Here is a 12552-nt window from a genome sequence, read left to right on the forward strand (position 1 = left end):
CCCCCCATATTATAGGCCCAGGAAGTCCTGTTATAGCATTCTTTAACTGTAAAATTGGTAGAGGGTCATCAAGAATAGGTGCATAGATTGTAGCAAAAATTATATTTGCGTTTCTTAATTTACCATGTGCAACTGCCCATCTACCTCTGGGGTCTGTTAGTGCCCCTTCCAGACTAAAGCCTACATGTCTTCCGATTAAAATACAAACTCCTCGCTGTGCCAGTCCAGCTGTTGACGATATCTTGTGGCCAACCCAGCTCTTGAAGATTTTATCTGACTCAGCCTGAACTCTATAATGAGTCTCTTGTAAATAGATAACATCTGCAATAAGATTTTTTAGCCAACACTCAATAGCATTTTTTTTTCAAACATTGTTAAGACCATTTGCATTGAAAGAAATAAACTTCAACATACTATTTGTTCTTTAAAGTATTAAAAGCATCTATCAAGAACAACCAGTAATAGATCGATATATTCACAGAAGTCTTAAACCTCAGCATGTGCAAAAAGAGCAATAAGCAGCATATACATAAACTGGCAGCAATTGATCATACATAATCGTATTTGATCAAAAAAGAGCCACAGCACATTATTTGTTCTGGATCTCTCCTTGTGCAAAATACGCAGAAGAGCAGCACAGGTCTGAAGTAAAGGTAAGAAAGCCCAAAAAAGATCAGTATTACAATATTCTGAACCTCTCTTTGTGCAAATATGCAAAAGAGCAACACAGATGTGCACTAGCAGCGAAAGATATTGGACTAAACCTCCCCTTGTGCAAATACGCGGATAAGCAATGTTAAACCTCATCATGTGCAGATGTATGTTAAGCAGCATAGGTATATGAAAGCAGCAAATTGTCAAGGAGAAACAGCAGCAGCATTTTTATGCGGAAGGGCAGATGAGTACGTAACCAGCACAGTTGTGCAATTGCAGCAACACATGTAGTACTAAGCCTCACCTTGTGCAAATATGCAAATAAGCAGCGCAATTGAATAATAGCAGCAAAGCAAAGAAGAGAAGAAAGAAAACATATTACTTGGTCTTTAAAGTGACAAGTGCAAAATAATGAAATTGAAAGGCCTTTTAAGTATAACATTGTCCGTACCATAGCTGTGTTGAAACAAATAAATCTTCAATATATGAACTCTCTTTTTTTTCCCACTGCGACACCCCCCTTCACCTCCCTTCCCTCCCCCCCTAGAGTGGACGGTAACCCCCCGTGGCCCACTTCCTTCCTTCTCTGATATTTCTTCTTTTTGGATGTAATTTCATTGCATCCTTGTGTGCTTCCTGTCTCCACCATGTGTCCGCCATTCAAGAAGTTGAAAACTCAGCTGCAAATTTATGGACCAAGACCTTCAAGGAAAGACTGAGCCTCGTGCAGGATCGTAAAGATAAAAAAAATTCCCTTTGGCCAACACTTTAAGTTTTGATTGCTGCACTATCATGGCTTGAGCTCCCTTGCTTTTAAAAGAATCAATCAATTTAACAAAGTCCCTGCGTCTATCGGCAGATGCCGCCGACATATCAGAGAAAATCCGAAAGTTATTCGCCCCCTCCACGTTGAATGATATCTTGGAAAATGCAGTATTTAGAATTTTCTCTTTCACCCTAAAGTCTGAAAAATTAAGCAAAATTGTACGGGGATATTTCAAGTTCTTTGGTTTATACGCCGGGACTCTGTGCGCCTTTGTGATCGTTAGATCACCCTGGAGCTCAGGTATGGCTTTTTTCAAGAGGGACTCTGACCATTTAACTACGTCCTTATCTTCCAGCCCCTCTGGTATGCCTACTAGCCGTAGGTTGGACCTCCTATTGTAGTTTTCAAGGTCCTCCATTTTTTCTGCTAGTCGAGCTTTCTCTTTGTTGGACTCTGAAAGAACTTTCTGCATTGCCATTAAGGAGTCCTCTAAAGTCGAAATCCGAGCTTCAGCTTCGTAGACTCTCAAGGGAAGACTGCTGAGGCACTCCGCCATTTTCGTGAGCCTACTATGCAGCTGGGATATTTCCTGAGCCTGGGAGTCCTTAAAATCTCTTAGCTCCTGAAGGATGGTTCCAAGCATGTCTTCAATACCATTCACTTTTATGGCATTCGGAAGGGAGAACAAGCTGTCCTCTTGGTAGACCTGAGATGCTTGTAGACTAAGGTCTTGTCCGGAAAGCTTTCGTTGTTCGCTTGTGGCTTGGGCTAGTAATCTGCTGAGCTGGTGGTTGTGGTTGTGGGAGGGACTGAGGTAGGGCGGCACAGGGGGAGGCCATGGTTGATGTAAATTGTGCAGCTGGAATTGCATCTTCTGAGCCTACTGCCGCCCCTTGCGCTATTACTGGTGTCTCAGGCATTATGAGGCTATTTATATTCCCTCCGGCGTTAGAGACATCTCGGTCCGGCATGCCATTTCCCCCCTCTCGGTTGATCTCACCCCGCGCGGGGGTGCTCGACAGTTGCCCCTGTTGGAGAAGGGGTTTAGAAAAAAGAGGGTATTGCTTAGGAGTTGATTGACTCTCAGAGCCCTTAGCTATAGATGTTTTATCAGCCTTGACCCCTTTGTCCACCACTTTATCCACTTGGCCTGTCTCCACTCCCTTGTCCTTCCTGACTGCCTCTCCCTTCTCACCGACAGCCAGCATACTTAATTCTGCTGAGAGTTCCGACAGAGAAAGAGTCTCTGCATCCCCGTCCTCCTCGCCCTCCTCCAAGTCATCATCGATATCAAGATCTTCTTCAACTTGCTTTCTCAAGACATTATATTTATTTTTTCTGCACGACTCAGCAGCAGTTTCATTTGGTTTTTGTTTCAGGGCATTTCTTTGTTGTGTTTTCCTTCTATTTTTTCTCTTTCCCTTGGCCGCCGGTGGAGATCTAATTACCGCTGGAGATTTCAATAACTCCCTTCCCAATTCTGGCTTAGCCTGCTTGCTCTTTGTTCTCGCTGCCATAATTAAAGGGAGGATCTTAATCTCGTGAGCCTCACTGAGCCTCACTCAGACTGCACAAGTCCGTTTCACCTCAGTCCGTTTCACCTCTGTCCGGCGCTCTGCCCCTCTCCTTTGTGTGAGAACCCTGCCCCAAGCAACTCTGAGGCCCCAAAAGTTCCAAAGGAGGGGGTGGGGGGGAAGTAATGAGGCTCTACTCTGCAGCAAGGGTCAGCGAGGGTCAGCATATATCATTTAGCCTGCCCGCGGTACTGCTGCATGCTGAACAGGAGCAGGGGGAATCAAAGGTTTGAGCAAAATGAGTACCTCAGCGCTCCAGGCTCGGGCATCAGACTCGGGCACTGGATTCGCGCTCAAAGTCACAGAGGAAGGGCAGGGCGGCAGCTCGAGCTTCAAAACTCGGGCATCATACCCCGGCAGGCAGCGGCGAGGCGAGGCAAGGCATCCTTTAAAGTCAGCGGCGAGGCAAGGCGACCTTTGAAGTCAGCTTTGAAATCAGCCGGTAATTTTCAGCGGAGCAGCGGAGCAGCATCTAGCAGCAGAGAGGCAGCGTTGCGGCTGTGGGCGGAGCCATGAGGGACAGGAAGCACAACAGCGGCATGCGTGGGCTCACGTCAGCCGCACATCCTCCCTTCCACAGCAATGATAACATGAATTCTCGTCTAGAGAAGAGGACAAGACTACAAAGAGGGGCATCTCCACCCAACAAGGGTATTTCGTCTTAACTATATAATATAAGTACTTCTTTGGTTGGTGGAGATGCCATTACACGTCACCCAAATCAGTGTGAAAGGCACTTGGAGACCTTTTAGTAAGCTGTCCATCAAGGTAGGAAAAGGCAGGAAGACCATTGCTTACTATTAAAAAAAAATGGGATGGGTCCAAATGGACGGACCTTGCAGATGATTTTGGACATTTTTATACTCAAAGGGGAGAACCATGGACTTTGCTCTCAAGACAAGAAATAAACCACTCATCACAGTCACCACAGATTAGATTTGCCTCCAATAGTTCAACAATGCATTCACCTCCATTAAGGATTTTAGATTTTTTTCAACATGAAATACAAGAGGAAACTCACTTGCTTTGCCTTCGTTAAGTCCAAGAAGTTTTAAGACAATTTGTGTTTTATAGCAGTAGAGCTTCAACTGGGGCACCAGCTGTGTTTATATTTCCAAGTGCTTTATATTGAGGTTAATTTGTGTGAAATGAGCATCAGGGCCATAACAGAACCTTTTTTTCCCAAGAAGAGTCTGCGGTTTTGCAGAAACCATATACCCAACTGGAGTACTTACTACTAGTTAATTAGTAAGTGCTGCCTCCTTGGGTAAATGTCTAGTGCATATCTACACTACATCTGCGTAAAGAACCACAAGGTAATGTTTACAGTCACCTTGTGTGCATGTAATTTCAGCAATGTGATTGTTCCCCGATCATCTTCATCTACAAATTTGTGATAATGTGAATCCTCATCAAGGGAAAATGACCAGACAACAAAGAGGTGCGACTCCACCAAACACGGTACTCCCTCTTTTGTTTATGAAGTTTAGGGGAGGAGAGGCACGCTGCCCCAATCTCTGAGCCAATTTTGGTCCCTGGAACCCCATCTGCCAGGGCCTGGCCTCTAGATGCCGGGTGCCCTGGAGCCCTCTCAAGACACCTAGTCAGCAGTGTTGGAGACAGTGGAGTGGAGCCTCAATGCCCCCACAGTACCTGCCAGTGTTATATTCCCAGGTTAGGTCCATGAAGCGTGGCAGCTTATTCCTTACATTGTCCTAGAAAATTACATTTCAGCTGTGACCTTTTGCATACATTTGCATGCATGACAATGTTGGATTAGTTTCTCTGAAACTATTTAGTTTAAACATCCAGCTCCGCATAACATTATCATGATGCCCTAAACCTCTTTGTAGTGTAGTTCATATATTCCCAATAGGCTCTGCGCATTGGAATAATATATCCTATAGATGTGACATAGGACTGAGGGCAGTACATCTCTATTGAATATACTAAACTTAATTGTGAGTGCCAGCTAGCTCAGAGGTCACTAGAAACTTTCTCGAATACATAAGAAGGGATTAGTTTCTGACAACCGCATAAACATGACAACTTTGTTTCCCTAGGACTGGAACAAATATCTTCAGAGTCGTGGAAACAATAGATAACTATTTTACTCAGTCAATCGTGCATGCTTCGTTTCTACAGAGTTGCAGAGAAAATAGAGAGACGGGCGTTTCAATAAAAGGGGTTTATTGAACAGTCTTCTTTCTCACGCAAGAGAGGTGAACTGCTACAATCTTTAGACAGAATGCAAAGTATAATACATACAGCGTAAACAGTAGTATCACATAATACTGTAATAGCATTGACTAGTGCTATGACATATAAATATACATACATAAATAACACAGGCTAAAATACTCAACTGGTGCTTCTAAAATACGCCTACGCCAATGTACCTAACCTAGGTCTAGTACGAGGGAAGAAGTAAGTGTGGTCTTTAGCATAGGTTTAGTTTTTGCAAAGAATTGCCAAAGGTTTCTCTAGGTTCTAATCAGCCCCATACCTTAGAATGAGAGAGGCTGGTATCTCTTTCACAGACTCAATTTCACAACACCCCGCAAGGGGGAGTCAGAAACTGGAACTGGATTTTCGACAGAGGAGGACAGTTTCTGATCAGTGCATCAGCTTGTGGTAAATAAATAAATAATACCTCTATTTTTGACTGGATATATAATAACAGATAGCTCAATAAATAAGAGTCAAGATTCGAGGTAGCTGGAGTTGGCAGGTTTAATACAGCATAAAGGACAGGAACAGGACAACCTGCACGGGAATAGGATGGCAGCGCTGCACAACTTTTAATAATAGGACACAAGCATATATATACTTAAACAAAATACATGAGGTTCAATACAATAGGCGTAGCAGTGGGCAGGGCCTGTAGCAGTCGCGAAAGATAAGGCAGAAAGTAGGTGTAACAAGAGGCGTGAACAGGGCGTATACATAGACATGTGATGTAAACGTAACGGAATATGTCACAAATGGAGCGGAAACATGGAGGGGGCTACCGAAGGAGCCGGGACCTCTAACCTAGTGGTGCGCGCAAGCTGGCAATGACGTGTTACTAGGAGGAACTGGGGGCTATGACTTCTGAGCTAGAAGGAGAGACGAAAGTCTGGAGAGTCAGAGCGACATGTACCTAAACACTATCTAGTATCTGATGTTTAGAGAACATGTTAATAGAATCCAAAAGTTATCAGGGTAAAGGCTAACAGACACTAAGACTGGTGCATGCATTATTCTACATGTAGTGTGTGTTGAGGAATATTAAATGACCATTAATACAGTATTTCTCTTACATGGAGACGTAAAGGCTAGACGATGACTGAAACTATTGATGCGATTCAGTAGCTTAGGAATGCAGGGAAGGAGAGCTGGACTGATAACTAGAATCATAACATACTCTTGGCAGACTGACAGGCAGAGCCAGGCCGAGCCGGGCACTGTGAGGCAGGAAGTAAGTGAAGGGTCAGGGATACAGGTGGGGGCTGTATTGCTCCTCGGAGAGGGTTCAGGAGACAGGAGCTGAATCTGAGTCCGGGCCCTTTTGAGGCCTAGAAACGGGGATTTTTACAATGAAATAACGAGCACACTGAAAAACGTGGCAACGTAACTTTACATAGGCCTGATGCTCGTAGCTTTCACGAGAACTGGAAACTGGCATACTAGAGCTGGACACAACTGTAATTGCGTCTTTAATCGATCATGGGGAATACATATGCATATTAATCATGCACATACAACATAAGATGGGGAACACGTAGGGACACAGAACATGGCAAAATTTACTTTTCCACATTCCCTCCTTGTCACTACGTTTCCATCAGGAAACATCAATATTCATGATACCATCTATCATTTCATACAGTATCATTTGCTCGTCTCGAATTGTCTTGGAACGGGATCTAGGACGGGACTTGGGACTAGGAATACAAGAGGTAGCACAAATGCCGCAAATCGCAGGGCCACATTGTATACAGAGGCAGCAACTGAATATGATCGCTACTGCAATACCTAGAAAGGACAATACTTTCCATCCCCAGGCAGAAATTATACTCCAAAACCAACCGGACCATGTCCAGGTGCCTGGATTCTGGTGTAACTGATGGGCAATTTTATGAAGTCTGGTTATAGCTGAATAAACAGACGGCGCGTTATTAGGAATGAAAATGCAGCAACTAGATCCGATGACTCTACATGCTCCTCCTCTATCAGCCAGTATGACGTCAAGAACGAGACGATTTTGGAGCACGACAAATCTCATAGCAGATTGCTCTTCGGTTAAGTTACCTAGGGCAGAGGCAGTCTCATTCACTACTGCTTCAAGGGTTCTGGTTAACCTACGGATTAACTTACTATTCTGGATAGGTCCTATAAAGAAGAAGAAACCTCTATTGAAGTCTGTATACTGTTCTAGAGCAGTTTCAGTTTGATCGACAATCGGGGACTCGATCTCCCTTCTATGTCTAATGTGTACTAGATGTGTGTTTCTGTGATAATCAGATGGGGCTAGAAAAACTGGTGGCAGTAGGAAGGCAATGTAACAGGTTCCATCCCAATCGAGGGGCAGACGAACATATGCGGTCTGACCACAAACAAAATAAGAATGACGTGAAGCTTTGAAAATAGATTTCCCACTGTCACTATACTTGACAATAGTAGTACAATCACTATGTCCTACATGTGCAGAACCATTATTTCGGACACATAATTCGCCTTTGAATGGTAGTACTGAAATAGCAGGTAAGTCTGGAGTAGGATCAGACTGAACATTCAGAACCATGAAATTCGAAGAATAATTACCTAAATTATAAACTTCATTTTCTAGGTCTAACCCGGTTCTATGGGTGAGACCTTGCTTGTCTGGAAAACATGTACTATTCAGAAGGGACATATCAGTTGAGGATGACGTTAACGTGGACCAGGCTCCACATGAACCATTATGTGAAAACGGATAAGGAAAGAGTGGCAGAACTCCCTTAGGTGTCTGGAAAGGGGGGAGTCGACCACACACCCAACAATTAGTGGCATTGCTGGTCTGGTGTGAATAATGTAACATACGGATAAACGTATTGTTGCGCATAGCAAGACGATAGGATAGTTCGTGAGGAGGCAGATCACTAAACGTATGCTCTACTGTAGCATTAGAATACTTATTTACATGAGAAATTGGAAAACATAAATGAAATGCATAACTTGTACAGGTAATCATTAAACTCAAAAACAATATAAAACTTAGAAAAACGATACATCGGATAGAGTTTTGACTAACTCTCTCACTATGGGGGTCTATCTCATACATGTCAGATACCTGTCTAACCGTTTCACCCAGGGGGACTTAGACAATTAAACTGGCTGACTTATTTTACTAGACCGGAGCTTACTTTTATACTCCTGCTGTGGAGTTTTCTCTAACAGGGAATCCTTTGAATCAGAGTCAATAGCGGGACAGTCCTTGATAATAGTATCTTGGCAGTCTTTAAAATCTTGACAATCCTTGGAAATGTTCTTGGAAACAGTTTTTAGTCGGAGTCCGTGAAATTTCTTGACATGCGACAGGTGCACCCACCCCTTCCTGCCTTCCAACTTGACGGCAGTGCGGGTGGTCAAAAGGACTAACTTCGGCTCCTTCCAGCGAGGCTCCAGCGGACTTGAACGATCGAAATTCCGGACAAGCACTAGACTTCCTGGAACTATTTCATGCGGTTTCACCTCGGTATTGTCTGGAAATGCGGCGGCAACCTGTGAACGACAAGAGTGTAGGGCAGACATCAAGGAAGCTAGGTAATCTGTCAGCATATTACTGGAAACATCTGTAATACTTCGGGGTCTAGGTGTACCCCACATGTTCGGGGGGCGGCCGAATACGACCTCATAAGGGGACAGACCTGATCTGGAATGTGCAACCATGCGCATATAAAATAGGGCGACTGGCAGAGCTACTAGCCAGTCTACACCTTTCTCTTTACAAACTTTGGCGATGCGGATTTTTAGGGTCTGGTTATGTCTCTCTACGAGACCGGCTGCTTCTGGATGGCGTACACAATGGAACTTCCACTGGTACCCTAACAAAAGGGACACATGCTTCATTAACTCAGATGAGAATGGCTGGCCGTTGTCTGAATACACGACCTTAGGGAGTCCATAACGGGGGAAAAATTCACGAACCAACTGCTTGGCAGTGGTCGCGGCTGTATAATCTGGGACTGGATATGCTTCTGTCCACCTGGACAAAGCGCATACAACTACAAGGACATACTTGAAACCTCGACATCGCTCCATCTGAATATAATCCATCTGGAGGGCTTCAAAAGGGTGGTCAGGAGGCTGGAATCCACCTTGTTCCACCGGGACACTTTTACCTGGATTGAACTGGCAACATATCATACAGGTACGGACTTTCTGCTTGGCTGCAGCTCGTAAATGCTTGTTGAACCAAATGTTCTGGATACTGTCTAACATGGCTTTTTCTCCTAAGTGTACTGGACTATGTGCAGTATTGATAATGACTTGAACCATTGAGTCGGGGAGAAACCATGTGGCTCTACCCTTCGTCACCCATCCCTGATCTGTCTGGACCCCTCCTTGTTCGGACCATTTCTTGATTTCCTCGGGAGTAGCATGTGACTGGATATCTATGACATCTTGAGTAGGGTCCTTAACTGTCATACAAGTAGTCGGTTCTAGAGTGGATGTCGGTGTCTTGTTAACTGGTATGTCTGGTGTCTGTGCTGTAAGCTTGGCTGTTCGATCTGCTAGATCATTACCTTGGGAAATAATGTCAGTAACTTTCGTATGTGCTTTGCACTTCATGATGGCGATAGCTGTCGGTAAATGTATTGCATCTAACAGAGCTTGAATAAGGAAACCATGCTGAATCTTGGTTCCATGAGAAGTCATGAAACCTCTCTCTTGCCAGAGCACTCCAAAGTCGTGTACGACTCCGAATGCGTAGCGTGAATCTGTGTAAATATTAACTTTCAGGTTATTGGCATGTATGCAGGCTTGTGTCAGAGCGACTAGCTCTGCTGCTTGAGCAGACAGGGTGTCAATACGGTGTGTTTCAATAACTTCAGTGTCAGTAGTCACTGCATACGCGGCTACTAGTTCTCCTGTACTTGTTCTCATACATGAACCATCCACATAAAGTGTCAGGTCTGGATCTGGTAATGGAATATCTGTCAGGTCTTGTCTTGGCTTTGTTATAGTGTTAACTATTTCCACACAGTCATGTGTGGCAGGATCTGAGGAAACTGACGGTAACAGTGTAGCAGGATTTAGAACGTTGCAGCGTCTGATTTCCATGTGTGGCTGGAACAGTGTCAATTCATAACCTGTTAAACGTGCAATTGTCAAGTGCTGAGTCTGTGTTCGGTTTAAAAGAACTTCCACGGAGTGTGGAACTTGTACTGTCAGGGAGTGTCCTAACACTATGGAATCACTTTGTCTGATAGCTAGTGCTGGGCTGCAACTGACTTGAGGCACGCAGGCAACGCCTGGGCTACTGGATCTAGTGTGCTCGAAAAATAAGCACAGGGCTTGTATTGTCCTGCTTGATCTTGTGTAAGAACAGATAATGCTGTACCATCACGTTCTGTGACAAAAAGCGTAAAAGGCTTACTGTAGTTTGGTGTAGCTAGAACAGGAGCTTGGCATAAGGCTTTCTTTAATTCATTAAAACTAAGTGTATGTTCAGATGTCCAGGGGAGAACAGTCGATACGGCTGCCTCCTGTGTCGTTAACTGTATCAGTGGCTTGGCTAGAAATGCATACTGAGGAATCCATTGTCTGCAATAAGAAGTTAGGCCGATAAAAGCACGTACCTCCTTCTGTGTCTTGGGCTGAGGAAGACTCGCTATTAACTGGATACGGTCAGGTGTCAACTGCCTACCCCACTTGGACAGTAAGTGGCCTAAGTAGATCACTTGCTGGACACAGAATTGAAGCTTCGAAGGGGACACCTTGTGCCCCATCTCGGCTAAGAAATACAGGACTGTAAGTGATGCTCGCTCGCAAGCACGTTCAGAACGGGCTGTGATCAGTAGATCATCGACATATTGGAGCAGGGCAGTGTCAGTTGGCATGTGAATATTGTCTAGTTGTCTCTTAAGTGCTTGACTGTAAATACTAGGACTTTCTGTGAAACCTTGAGGAGCTCGTGTGAATTTATAGCTCCTTCCATTTAAACAAAAACCGAAAAGGTACTGGCTGTCTGGATGAATGGGGACACTGAAAAATGCGTTTTTGAGGTCTATGACAGTGAAAAATGTGGCTTCAGAATCAATAGCTGTCAATAAGGAAGAAATATCTGGGACTACTGGATACTGGGGTATGATACATTTATTAAGTTCTCGAAGGTCAATCACTAATCGATATACTGGGGGTGCATTTGGATCAGTACGTTTCATGACTGGAATGATAGGAGAATTACATACATTGGAGTCAGTTTCTACAACTACTCCTTGAGCAATGAGCTCGTCAATAATTTTGGATAAGGCTGCTACAGCCTCAGGTGGCAATCTGTACTGTCTGATTCGTGGTAACACTACACCTTGCTTGAGAGTCACACGATGGGGTGTGATTTGCATAAAACCAACATCAGTTGGACCTTGTGCCCATAGGTGCTGCGGAACATTAGACAATCTCGGATCAAAATCTCGTAAAACATAGTGACCCTTAAAGTCACGCAAAAACAAACGTATTCCCTCTGGAGAACAACAAATAACTGCACCTAATTCTTTCAATGTCTTAATGCCTAACAAATTTTCTGGACATGACTTCGTAAGTAATAGATCAGTAGTTCGGGACAATGGACCAACTTCTAGAGTAACTGGCTTTGATATCTCGTTTACAATAGGCTTTCCTGAAAATCCAAGGGAAACATTTCTAGAGCCTGAGAGCGGAGCCCCTGGAACCTCGTCATGACTAATAGTCGTCCTACTTGCCCCTGTATCAATCAAAAACTTTCTGTCTTTCCCTAATACTTGACTATGAACATAGGGACCTTCTTGATCTACAGGAATCTCGATGAGAGGCAAGCCTACCTCCCTCTCTAGGCTGTTTCATGAATACGCTTGATACTCTGGATACTCGGACTGTGCATACTGGTACATCTGCTGTGTAACATGCTGTGTTGCAGCGATAGGCTGCGGTGCTGTAACTGTCTGTTGTGCATTCTGTGGCTGAGAAGTCTGTGAAACTTGTTCTTGTCTAGGCGGACGTGGTCTTTCTTTAGTTTTACCAGTGGCTATATTGTGTTTCAGAACTGCACACTCGTTTATAAAATGACCTGGCTGTTTACAATAATTGCAGGTCCCTTTAACAGGAACTGCAGGACGACTGGCTTGATTCGGACCCCTCTTCTGACTGTCTTGGGGAACAGATTGTGCAACTAGTACTTTCATTTTCGTGTCTTTCATACGTTTCCTTTCATGATCTTGCTCTTCCCTGATTCTATTCTGGTGATACTGGAGCATCTGGAGCATTTGGGACGGAGTATTAGCTTGCCAGGTACTTTTGACTTTCAAAACTCGATTCTTAACTTGTGGACTTGAA

General features: G+C 44.2%; 1 protein-coding gene across 1 annotated transcript in view; it reads right to left on the reverse strand.

The window, feature by feature from the left end:
- The window catches only part of LOC144792664 (solute carrier family 2, facilitated glucose transporter member 11-like), a 517386-nt gene that overhangs the window by 468681 nt on the left and 36153 nt on the right, over positions 1–12552 (reverse strand). The gene's annotated exons all lie outside the window — the stretch shown is intronic.

The sequence above is a fragment of the Lissotriton helveticus genome, chromosome 11 (assembly GCF_964261635.1).
Source record: "Lissotriton helveticus chromosome 11, aLisHel1.1, whole genome shotgun sequence".
In the NCBI taxonomy this organism is placed as follows: domain Eukaryota; kingdom Metazoa; phylum Chordata; class Amphibia; order Caudata; family Salamandridae; genus Lissotriton; species Lissotriton helveticus.